Raw genomic sequence first — 12868 nt, forward strand, 5'->3', positions numbered from 1 at the left:
AGACACCTCTTTATTTCACCCATATCTAAAATTCTAAAAATAATTTTATTTTTCATAATTCTATTCACATTTACATTTATAATTTTTATTTATTATATTTGAAGGTATTATATATATTAGAGAAAATACCTTTTAATATAATAACAGATATATTATTTTTATATCCTATATATTCTTTTACTTCTATTTCTTTATATTAAATATTTAGAGATATCGGTATATATGTTATATATTTGTATATCTGGATTTTTATTTTTATATTATTTCTATTTATAAAAAAAAAACAGCCTATAACCTAATAAAAACCAAAAAATCCCCCATTTCTTTTAACTCTATCTAAATATTTTTATATTTACAACCTATCTTTATATATCTTTGTATATATATATAATAGACTATCATTTCTATATATTATCATATGTTACAATAATATACTATATAGTATAGTTTTATGTGTTTATCTATTTGTTTTCTATATTTATGTTTACAACTATCATTTTATATTTATTTTTATATTTATATTTATTTCTACTTTAATCTATATATTAGACCATATCAATTCATTAACCTAATGCATCAGAACCACAAAAATACTGCACCTTCGTCAGCACTGGTACGCAGCCCACACTCATCCCATTGCAGCATATCCAAACAAAACCTATTTCTAGTACTAACAGAACAAAGACCCCACAACATTTAACCCTAAGAAAATCTCAAATCAACCGAACTGTCAAGACATTTGAAATCCCACTATAACTAGCCCAAAAGCTCCGTACATTCTCATCATAAACTTCCTCCTAAACCAATGGCTCAAAAACCCAAAAAACTCAGATACACATTGAAAATGACAGAACTGCTAGTAAAAACAAACACCCATTAAAAATTATATCCAACCAACTCACTAAACTCAAAACCCTACAAGTGACCCTAAACATTACTAAAAAATGCCCCCAAAGCTCTACCTTTATGCTAACTCACAAATAATAACCAATAATCTATAAAGGTTATCTTCAAAATTTTAAAACAACTCATTAAAAGCATGAAAATAAAAAAATCGAAACTATTAAAATACTAAAAAATATCACTACCCAAATTGAAAGACATATTGCCTCTAGAAACCCACCGTACAAATGCCCCTGTCCCCCAAAAGAAAACCAGAAACAAAACAGCAGAGCAGAAAGAAATCGGAACTTAGGAACGCTAAAACCAGAACGTTCAAGAAGTTCCACCATATCCCTGATCATACACCAACTACAAACAACGTGAAACAATACAAACAATTCTTAAAAACCGCCTTAAAACCACTACATTAAAAACCCTTTCAACAATTAAAAACTGCATTTAACAAAAGCCATCCAATAAATTAACACCCAAAACTCCAGCAGCCCAGCTGGCCCTACCAAATCTCTCTGTTGATACATACAGTAAACAAAACCAAAATCCCAGTAATACCTATCAGAAGTCTAGGAAAGAAGCCTCTTGAAATTAATCCTACCTCAAATACAAACCAACCCATCCAGAAAGTTAGCTTCACTCAAAAAACTATTTACACAGAGTTAATAAGACCAAGAAATAAAACAACACACCATATACCACCAACGAATAGAACAGTGAAGGAAAAAAACCCACGTTTTTTTCTTTTTTTTATTTCAACTAACTTCCTTTATTAGCTAGAACCAAAGATTTTGCCGGGCTGTAACAACAACAACTTCTTTTTCTTCTTCTCCTTCTGAAATGTCCCTTCTCCTTCCCAAATTCTTTACAACTTCTGAGTTTAAATCCAAGCAAAAAGCAAAATTCGTGCACTTGTGAGTCCAGTGCTCCTGTCAGATTCTCTGTCTCACTCCACATCTTCTTACACTTTCAGTCTGAACGCTGTCCTGCCCTGATGAGTTTGACAGAAGAATTGGCACATGTTAAGAGAGCATTTCCCTCCCTCCGTCCCTCCCTCCCTCCCTCCCTCCCTCCCTCCCTAGAGCTGGTTTCCTTAGCGCATTTCAATCAATCCCAAGCCCGCAATGATGCGCGCTCACCTCAAGGCTCACAGCAAGCATGCCGCAGCTCAGGCTTACTTGGCTCCAGGGCTCCGTGCCTTAGAGAGCTGAGAAAACTTCCCATGAACCTTGTTCCAAGACATTGGAATGCAAACTCAGCTCCGTCTCAGCGGGAGGCAGGAGCACATCTGGCTGAGCCACAAAAAATCCCTTCTTGGGCGGCTGCACTCTGCCAGAAAGGGGAAACACGTGCTAGTGAACAGCAGCTCAGAAACAATTCTTTTCTAATGTTACCTGCTCTACTTGACTGCTCACTAACACAAGTCTCATTTTACCATTGCAGGGAGAAGGCTGTAGGAAAATGTCTGATGAGCAGCCACAAAAGCCTCACTCCCTGCTACACAGCCTGCAACACCCTTGGCAGAGCGGAGCAGCAAAATCACCACACTCTCCTTGCCATGGGCAAGGGTAGAAGATTACTGGAGGAGGCATATAAAAAGAAGGGAAACGCTCCTATAAATGCACAGCCATTTGCTTTCAGACGCCCAGAGTTCAGGATCTTCTCTAAGAAGCCAGACATGACATGATATTTCTAAGATTTTCTTCTTCACCGAAGGAAATGTATGTACATACACACTCTTACAAATGTACCTACCGTTTTGGGGTTTTTTTTTTCTTCTGAAGCTCCAAGAATGATTTCCCATCTTGAGTCATTCAGAAAAACGGCCCCTGTGACTCAGGACAGAAGGGCGGCCTGCGTTTTTGATCACAACAGCTTTTGGGTTTACCCTGTGAGCAGGAGCAGCAAGAGCTGAGGCTCAGCAGAGGCTGACCCCGGCCAGCCCCTTCCTCCCTTCCCTGTGTCACAATGACTTCCAGGCAGAAGGATGCAAAGCAGGTTTTTGTCTTTTCTCTTGAGTGCCAATAGGTAGAAGATGTAGGCTTTGAAATAACTTATGACCCTCTCTTTGAACTCTCCCAAGGACAGTTTGAAAGAAAAGACAGAAGATTGCTGCTAAATCCGTATCGAATAAGGATGAGAGCAGCAAGGATCCGAGGCCAGCGGCGTTGCCAGGCAGTGTCACGTCCCTGCCACCTTGTGACAAGGCACACAGCTGCAAAGCCCCAAAGCCTGCAAGCCCTGCAGCTCCGCATGGATGGACCTGGTTCCCTTCCCAGGTGTCCCCCCTCCGGAGGGTGCACCCAGAGCCCCGGGCAGGGACGGAGTCACTGACGGCTCTCTAGGGACGAGACCCTCCCTGCAGGTGACACTGGCTTGTCCTCTCCCTGTGGGACAGGGACCTCCAGGCTCTATGACCAGCCTCATTTTGTCAGCATCCAGGTGCTGTGTTAGAGCCAGAGGGGTCAAGGCTTTCCAGAACCATAGGATCCTTGCAGTTGGAAAAGCCTTCTAAGGTCATCAAGCCCAGCTGCTGCCCCAGCACTGCCAAGCTGCCCCCCCAAATCAGGTCCCTAAACACCACATCTTAACATCCTTGAAATGTCTCCAGGCGTGGGGACTTCCCTGGGCAGCCTGCTCCTATGCCTGACCACCCTTTCAGTGAAGAAATTTTCCCTCCAATCCAATCTAAGCCTTTCCTGCTGCAAGTTGAGGCCATTTCCTCTTGCTGTGTCACTTCTTACCTGGGAGATCTCGGTACTTCAACCTTACCTGCTCGTTCCCTAGGAGGTCTCTGGCTTGGCTGGATGAGAGGAGAAACACTCCCGCCTCAGGAATGGTAGCTCAGGAGGTCCCACACCAAGGCCAGGGGGAGCAGCCGTCCTCACCAGAGCTTGCACGTCAGTTCTCAGAGATTGGCTCTGCTTTTCCTCCCGCGCAGATCTCTGCTGAGTGCTTCACAATTGCCTGTTTGGAGGAGGGGGGGGAAAAGAGGTTAGCCAAGTTTTTTATCCAGACTTAGCTGCTGGCTTTGCCTCCTCCTGACTTCCTTCTGCTAAGAAAACAGCTGCCTTTGGACTTCTAGGGGCAACTTGCACGTCATGCCTGAAAAGGAACTACAGAAAAGCGCCTCATTTATAAAGCCTCAGCCAAGAAGACAGATAATTGCAGCTTCTCCATGCCCACTGCCTGCAGAGCTGGCAGGCACCAGGCCAGCTCTGCTCCTCCTTCAAGTTGTTCCCAAGTCTGCTGGAAGAACTGAAGGCTACTTTGGCGTTCCATTGCTCTGCTTCTCCCGAGAAAGAGCTTTGAGTGTTGTTACCCCTCCAAGGGAAGGGCCTTTCTGTCTCACACGCTCGGTGACACAAGGCTACGCCAAGCTGCAGCAGCCTCTGCTCCAAGTGGGAAGGGCTTCCTTCCTCCTCTGGCACCTGGCTGGCACAGGGCACAGGTTGCTCAGAGGTGCTGGGGCTGCCCCATCCCTGCAAGTGTTCAAGGCCCATTGGTGCTCTGGGATGAGGCTCTGAGCAAGCTGCTCTATGGAAGCACGTCCTTGCCCGTGGTGGCAGCAGCCTTGGAATGAGGTGATCTTTAGAGCCCCTTCCAACCTGAATTATTCCATGATTCTGTGAACTGAAAAAAGCGGGGAAAGAAATCTGTAAAGGTCACTAAATGCATCAAAGCACATCCCCATTGATCCAATACTCAGCAGCCCATCCAGCCAAGGTCAGAGCTCTCTGCCCACCAAGGACACGGCAAGCAGCAGGGACCTTTCTCCCACTCTCCAGCACGGACCTGTGAAGCCAGAGAGAAGTTTACAGGGACCGGGAGGCAGTGGGACGGGACGGGCGACTGGTCTGACCTTGCAAAGCTGGCGGCAGAAAGGGTGGGCAGCGCCACAACCCCGCTCCGCCTCCTGCGCCGCCTGCCCGCCGCCGCCCCGCCGGGATTTTCCGGCCCGCCATCGCTTCCACCGCCTGGAGAGGGGCGTGCGCGGGCTCAGGGGGTGCAGCCCTGTTCCGACAGCACTCGCCCGCCCCCGCTCGCTGCCCCCGGCCCGCAGAGCGCTGCGACCGCGCCTCCGCCGTCCACCAAAAGCGGCACCGCCGGGCCGCCCCCCGCCCCCCCCGGCCATTCTTCTCAGCCATCATGTCCCTTTTGCGCTCCTGAATGTCCTTCACCCCTCCCAGCCATTTACCGACCCCGCCCCGCCTGCCCCCTGCTCCCACCCCACCCGCCCCCTGCTCTCACCCCTCGCCCTTGCCTCGCTCAGCAGCCGCGTCCTTGCCCCGCCCCCGGCAGCCAGCGGCGAGGGGCAGGGCGCTGGCTCGGGGGGCTGCAGTACCGCACTCTGGCCACAGGGCAGCAGACTCCCGGGTCCGCGATTTTCCCGCCCTTTCAGCCGCCACCTTGAGAAGGTCAAAGAAAGTCCACGACATTGGCGACCCGCCACCCCCAAGATGGCGGCCGAAGAAGACCCCCCCCACCCCCCCCTCGGCCGAGAGAGGCAGTTACGCAGATGCCTGTCAGAAACCCGCCAAAGTACGCCCATCCGCGGCGCCGCTGAGCCCACAGCCCGTGTCGGGTACACCTGAAATGCAACAGAAAATCCCGCTGGGGCTGCGCCGATGTCGGTGTTCCATGCAGGCAGTCCAGATAGACAGACCAGGGTCCTCCATTTTCCCGCCCTTTTGGCTGCCATTTTGAGAAGGTCAAAGAAACTCCATGACATTGGCAACACGCCACTCCCACGATGGCGGCCGGGAGAGGACCCCCTCGGCCGAGAGAGGCGGTTACACAGATGCCTGTCAGAAACCCGCCGAAATACGCCCGTCCGCGGCGCCACTGAGCCCACAGCCGGTGTCGAGTACACCTGAAACGCCACAGAAAATCCCGTCCGGGCCACGTCGGTGTTCCGTGCAGGCAGTCCGGAAAGACAGATCAGGGTCCTCCATTTTCCCGCCCTTTTGGCCACCATTTTGAGAAGGTCAAACAAAGTCCGTCACACCCGAGAGGGCTCCCTGGCCATGGCGGGCTGCAGTACCGCGCTCTGCCCACAAGGCGGCAGCACTGCTGCCCACCCCAGCCGGGGGCGCCGCGCGCCTTGGGGCTGCTGGCAGGGAAGGTGGCAAAAAAGAACAGGGGCGATCCCCCCCAAAAAACTCCTCTAAAAATAAATGCCAAAAACCTGCCTCTTACCCAACAAGAACCAAACAAGCCCCCTTTCTTTCAAACCTTCTTTAAATAAATTTTATATTTCTAGTTTTCCTAGTTATATTCACACGCATATTTATACCGGACATTGATGCGTTATGTCATTTATACAATCTATTATGTCTATTCCTATTATCTGTATTTATTTATATTTTGTGGTTGTATCAATATCATTATGTATTTATTGTATATTTCTATACTTAGATTTAGATTTCTATCATACTTTTATTATTAAAAAAAAAAATCCCATCTCTACCCAAACAAATACCAAAAAACCCTTCTTTTAAACTATATTGAAATATTTTCATATTTATAGCTTGCATAATTATATTCACATTTATATTCACAGTTTATACTGATGCATTATATTCATAATTAGATATAATATATATATTATTCACATAATATAGATAAATTATTATTTTTATTATGCACCATATCTACTGCTACAACTTATTTTTTCTAATATTTTCAATTTTTATATCAATCTTGATGTATTCATGAAATATTTTTACAATTAGATTTCTACCTTTATATTATTTGTATTTGTAGTTTTTATAAAAAAACCCTGCTTTTGCCAAATAAAAAACAAAACCATCCTTTATTTTAAAATACTTTAAAAAATATTGTTGTATTTATATTTACCATATCTATAATGTTTTATATATTATATCATAGTGATGTACTATATTTATAGCTATTTCCTATAATATATTATAATAAGATATATACAGTATTACTTGTATTACGTGTTGTATGGATTTATGTCACTTTATATTTACAATTCTTTAATAATTTTATATCTATATCTGCATAGATTCGCAATACATTTCTATATTTAAAATTTCGTTTGAGTTGTGTTTATATTTATCATCTCTGTTTCTATATCTATAAACATACACAATACTCTATTAAAAATACAATACCTTATTGGAATATATCATGACTTACGTTACCTGTTAAATTTTAAATATAGACAGAATAGATCATAACAAAAGTTTATTCCCATTTCTACACATCTACTTGTTTTGTTTAAATATAGCTATCCTTAGAATTTTACATTTAAAATCCAATTCCTAAATACAATGACAAAACAAACAGCATTGAATTCCCACCAATATCTTCCAAAACCATCAAGATACCTCCACCAGCCAAACAACTGCCAGCGAAAAAAAACACACAACACTCTTTTCACTAACAGTTCTCACCAAATCAGAAAAATGGAACCAAACGAAAAGAAAACCCTTGAGAAACACACGCAGCAAATCACAAAAGCCTCTAAAAAAAAACCAAACCAATTTACTCAACTCCAAACAGTGCCACTGACCCTGATCGTTATTAAAAAAAACAACAAAATTCTACATCTACACTAACTCAAAGAATAAGCAATACTCTGTCAAACGAACTTTAGAAAGCGAACTAATTAACGAAATAAAAAAAAAATCTCAACCACTAAAAAATAAGAAAATAACTACCCAAATAAAAAAAACTACTTAAAAAGACCCACCATATAAATACCCACGTTCCCAAAAATAAAACTGATCAACAACAACAAAATACGTCAAAGGAAACAGAATTAAAATCCGGGCCGCTGCTTCACGCAACGACCCGTAAAAACCATTGCACGCCTTTAAAAACATAATAGCCCGGCAAAAAATATATCCGACTACAAAATTCAATTCAAACCAAACCTTTATCGTCACCACCTGAACCGAGAACCGTACCAGTCAGGAAGAACGCCATAGCCCTTAGCGCACACCCACTGCGACCAAAACAAAACCGTGCGATCGATCCCTACAAAGCCCCTCCGAACCACGACACCCAAGAACTTGCGGCAGCCCAACCCCGCGCTGCCGGCCCCGGACGGAGCGCGGCTCCCGGCGGCAAAGCGGCTCCTCCGGCGGCTGCTCCGGCGCGCAGGGGCGGCGCCGCCCCGGAGACACCCCCCCCACCCCCCCCGCCCGCTCCCCCTGCCCGGGGGGCCCCGGCGGCGCCCGAGCCCCGCGCCCGGAGCGGACAGAGCGGCCGGCACCGGCCGGGCCGGCGCAGCAGCGCCCGCGCCGCCTCTGCCGCCCTTGGCCGGCCCGGCGCCAGCTGCCCTCGGCTCCGCACGGCGGCTCGCACCGGCAAAGCGGCTCCGCCGCTGCCGCGCCAAATTCCCCCGTGCGCCTCGGCACCCGCCCGGCCCGGGCCGGCAGCGCTCCCGAGCGGCAACGCTCCGGGCCGGGCCGCGGCCACAAGAAGCGCCCTCAAATGCAGCGGCACAGCCCGACTGCAGCCCTGCAAACGCTGCCAGAGCTGCGGCTTCCCGCAACTGAACCCCGAAACTGACGCCGCAGGCGGCGCTCACCTCGCTTCAACAAGGGCAAAGAAATGTGTTCTCCCCTTCAAGTTCATCCCCTAGGAGAGCAGAAAGGAAGGGGCTTTCCTCCAATGAAATCCTTCAAGCGATGTGGAAAGGGGGATTTTGACCTCAATTCAAACCCTTGAAAAGGAGGGACACCAGCGCTGTCCCCTCAATTTAAACCTTAGGGGAATGAAAATGGGCTGGCTGCCTTCAAATCAAACCCATCAGATGACAACAATACTTTTCCCATTCCCGTTCAAATGGAACGCAGGGATTCCCTCTCCCCCCTGGGATACACTAACAGCCGGAAAATGGCAGGTTTTCCTTCAATCAACACCCTTAAAACCGCAAGTGAAGGCGGATCCCTCCCAGTTCAAACACAGACAATATTAGGAGAGTAGCTGCTTGCCTCTCCTTCATTTCTTTTGTCTTCACAAGCTCCGGTTTTGTTCCTGGGGGAGCGGGGACTGGCAAGATGAAATTGAAAAGGGAAAGGACAAAAGTCCCCGCTCCAAATCCACACGCGCTCACCTGCTCGGCTGCTGCTTCCCGGCACAAAGATTCGTTCCTCGGCACCTCCTTGAAGCGATGCTCCGCGTATCCAAGCGCGTATCCAGGTGTTCCCCCAGACGCTGCGAGAAGCTCTCGCAGTCCTTCCATGAGACAGCCCCGGGAGCCCCCCATGAACCCCTCTACTCAGCAGCTCCATGCAAAAGGGAGCCGAGGCAAAGCCTCCCCCTAAAACAGCCTCCCCTCGGCAGGAGCCGGCCCCTCATCATCCTCACAGCTCACACCTGGGGCTGCTCCGAGCCCCCCATCATCCTCACAGCTCACACCTGGCGCTGATGCCACTCCCCAACAGCGCCTCTCCCCGTCCAGCACACAGCCCGCTTCTCACAGACACAGAGCCAACAGAAATCTGCTCCGGGTGCTGGCTTTTCTTAGTCCGTCTGCTTCCACAATTCAGACACGGACGTGCGCTGATGGCACTGAGGGAAAGCTTTCCAGTGCACAAAACTGTCATTCTGGTAGCACGCTTTGAGACGCCTTCAGAAAAAGCAGAATCAGCGCCACCTCCTAAGAGCCCTGCTGAGGAACCCCGCCCTCCTTGGGACACCCAATGCAGCAGAGCTCGGAAAACGAGGGGAAAAGTCAAGCTTGGAGTGGAAAAAGAGAATATAAATACAGCAGCCGTTCAAAAAAGCCTTCAGACAGCAATAGTGGGAACCGGTCACATTTCTTCTTTCCTTGCTCTCTGTAATGACATAAATACGAAGTAAAAAACCCACACGAAACACAAGGCAGAGCTGGGATTTTACAGGTCTTCCTTTTGGCTCTCGGGATGACAAGCGCCTCTTCCGGGACTGCGACACGATTTGGGCGCTGGCAGAGAACGGAGGCAAAAGGTGCCAGAGAGCCCTTTCTATCGCCTTCAGCCCCTGCAGCTGTTCTGAGGGTTCCAGGGCACAGCTCGGTCCGTTCCTAGATCAAAACCTCACGGCAATATCTTCAGAACTACTACCCATCTCCAGTCGGAACTTCCTACATTCCTGTAAACAAATGAGTGCATAGAGAGGGTTTCTCCCCAGCTGAGTTCAGAGACAAATTCCTATTCTTTAGCAATACCTAGAAAACCGAATACCTTGTCAGGTTTTAGCATTCTACACCCACTCACCCCTCCCTGTGCATTTGGTGGCAGCTTTGGGTCCCTTTGGGGGACGGCACCCAGCGTGACCCTCCCCCTCCCCCCCCCCCTCGCCCGCCCCCCACCTGCTCCTGCACCGCCGTGGGGCTCCCTCTCCCGGGCACCTTGGGCTGCCCCCAACGGCATCAGAGCCCCGAGTCTTCACCTCGCCTTTCCCTGACCCCCAAAGAAGGCTCAGAACGAATCCGACTGCCCCGGACAGCAGCGCAGCGCTTCCCCCAAGCCCTTTCCACATGTACATGGCCCCAGCAAGGGATTCTGCTGCAACAAGAAAGGGGGGGCAGCCCCCAGAAGGGTTGAGGTTCCTGCCCAGCCTCGCTGTCACGGGCCAGGGGCAGCGAGAGAGGGAGCGGCACAGACGGCGGGGACGGCCCGGCACGGAGCGGGGGCCGCTCTCAGCGCGATGCCGGCAAAGCCGCAGCTCCGGCGCTGTCGGCCGCGCTGCTTGAGCGGCACGGGGGGATCCGCCGAGAGCCTCCGGCCCCGCGCGGGGACTCCCGCAAGGGCCCAGGGGCGCCGGGCTCCGGCCCTCGGGGCTTTATTCTCCGGCAGCCCGAGCCCCGCGGCTGCGGGGCAAAGAAGGAAACGGGGCACGGGAAGAGAGAAGCGAGAGCAGGGCATGAGAAAGGGCGGCGAGGGAGGTCGGGCTGTGGAGGAAAGCGGGACGGGAAGGGAAAGCCCGGGACGGGGGTAGAGGGAGGCTGGGCAGAGGAAGGAGAGAGGGGGAACAGAAGGGAGTAGCTGGCTAGGGACAGGACAGGAAGGAGCCGGGTTTGTGGGGGGAGAGGGAATGGGGGAAAGGGAGCGAGAGAAGGCGAATACGGGGAGAAGGAAGGAGGGCTAGAGAGAGGGACAGGCGGGGAAGCCTCCCAGAGCCCCGGCTGCACCCCGAGCCCGGCCCGGCGCCTCGCCCTGCCCGGGATGCTGCGGCGCTCGGCGGAGCTCGGCTCGCTCCGGAGACGCTCGGCTCGAGTCGGCTCTTCGGCTAAACTCGGCTATTATCGGCTAAACTCGGCTATTGTCGCCTGCATTCGCCTCTTCGGCGCGCCTCGGCTCCGCTCGCCTCGGCTCGGCGCGGACACGACGGGAGCGCGGGCTCGGGCAGGAGCTCATTAGGCTGGGAGCGCACTGGCGCTAAGCAGCGCGCACGAGAGCAGCAGGCTCGCTTCGCCTGAGCTCGGCTCGCTTGGCTTCAGGCAGCCTCGGAAGCCTCGCCGCGGTTCGCTCGAGGTCGTCAGGTTCGGCCGCTCTCGCCTTGCTTCGGCCGAGCTCGTCCGATTCCCCCGAAGGCGGCGTCGTTCGTTTGTGTTTTTAGAAATATTTTTCTGTATTGATTGTATATTTCTATAGTTAGATTTATGTTTCTAGAATTAGAATTAGAATTCTATTAGTCCAAATAAAAACCCCATCTCTAACCAAATAAACACAACAAACCACCTTCTTTTAAACGATATCAAAATATTTTTATACTTTGTATAATTATATTCACATTATATTCACATCTGCCCTACCGACATTGCCACCATATCTTTTACCTCCCAAGCAAGGAAAGGCACTCCAAGTCACTTGGCTTTGCCTTGCCTCCAGTACCATGCCTAGTTTTCCTAGCCTACCCTACCCTAGCTTTGCTTGCTTGCCTATGTCTGCCTTGCCTAGCCCTTCCAATAACTTCCTGGCTTTGCTTTGCCTTGCCTATCACTCTTTGCCTTGCCTTCCATGCAGGTAAGGCAATGCAAAGCAAGTGTAGGCAATTGTAGGCAAGTCAAGGGACAGGTTGGCAAGACTGAAGCCGTGAGGGGAAAGCAAATGGAATGGTAGGTGAGACAAGTGCCAGAAGTTAGAGGCAAGGCTGGGCATAGGAACTGATGGTAACCGGAAGGGCTAGGCAAGGAAAAACTGTAGGCAGGTCAAATGTGAGGCATGGGCATGCAAGGGAATGCAAAGCAATGGAGAATCAGCAGGACAAGGCAAGGAAACTGGTTGGTTGCCAAAGCAAGGCAAGTGGCAGGTCCATTCAAAGATTGCTGGTACACAAAAGCGGCCCGGACGGACCGCTCTGTCCAGCCTTGATCTTGCATGGGTCATGTCTAATCTGCACCTAAGACACTTGGGTTGCCTGCTTTCTTTTGTATGCAAAAGAACTGTCATTCTGCTCCTGAAGCCCAAGGGTGAAAGATGACCTTCGTGTCCAAAATTCAAGACATGTAAGGATAGATGTCAGAAGAAAGCTGTCAGGACAGATCGGTGTGCTTGCATGTGATCTCCTCCAGGCTTCCTCTCACATGCTCCCTGAAACACTGGGGCCTTGAGAAAAAAAGCCAGTGGAAGCCTGGAGAATACTAGGAGAAGCAGGCAGGGCAATGCAAGTTGAAGAAATTCCACAAAAAAAGAGGGGTGGTGAGTTCCAGGTGGGGGACTGTTGAGCAAGGTAATGCAAGGCAAGGAAGGGGTTCAAGGGCAAGGCAAGACAAGTGGTGGCTTTGCCAGGCAACACAAAAGAGAGGGAGGCAAGGCAATAAGAGTCCGAGAAGGAGAAGGAAATGAAAGATTGGAGCTGGACAAATGGGAAGGAAAAGAAGGATAGGTGAGCAAGTCAATACAAGGCACTGGGTTGGTATGAAGGGCAAGGGAAGGACATGCATGGGTCAGGAAGGCAAAGGAAAGGAAAGGAATGGTCAGCAATGACAAGGAAATGCAAGATTGGGTAG

At 49.7% G+C, this 12868-nt stretch overlaps 1 long non-coding RNA gene across 4 annotated transcripts; it reads right to left on the reverse strand.

Moving 5' to 3' along the window:
- Positions 1-1603: 1603 nt before the first annotated feature.
- LOC129125962 (uncharacterized) lies at positions 1604-10169 on the reverse strand. Of its 4 annotated transcripts, none has more exons than XR_013184258.1 (5): positions 8987-10169; positions 3667-3861; positions 2650-2783; positions 2034-2223; positions 1604-1885 (listed from the first exon to the last, which is right to left on the reverse strand). It is a non-coding gene; the product is annotated as an uncharacterized LOC129125962 (long non-coding RNA). The 4 variants fall into 4 exon arrangements; XR_013184259.1 differs by lacking the exon at positions 8987-10169 and adding an exon at positions 5146-5361; XR_013184257.1 differs by lacking the exon at positions 8987-10169 and having other exon boundaries at positions 3667-5006.
- Positions 10170-12868: the final 2699 nt, after the last annotated feature.

Source organism: Agelaius phoeniceus, chromosome 14 (genome assembly GCF_051311805.1).
Source record: "Agelaius phoeniceus isolate bAgePho1 chromosome 14, bAgePho1.hap1, whole genome shotgun sequence".
Lineage (NCBI taxonomy): Eukaryota > Metazoa > Chordata > Aves > Passeriformes > Icteridae > Agelaius > Agelaius phoeniceus.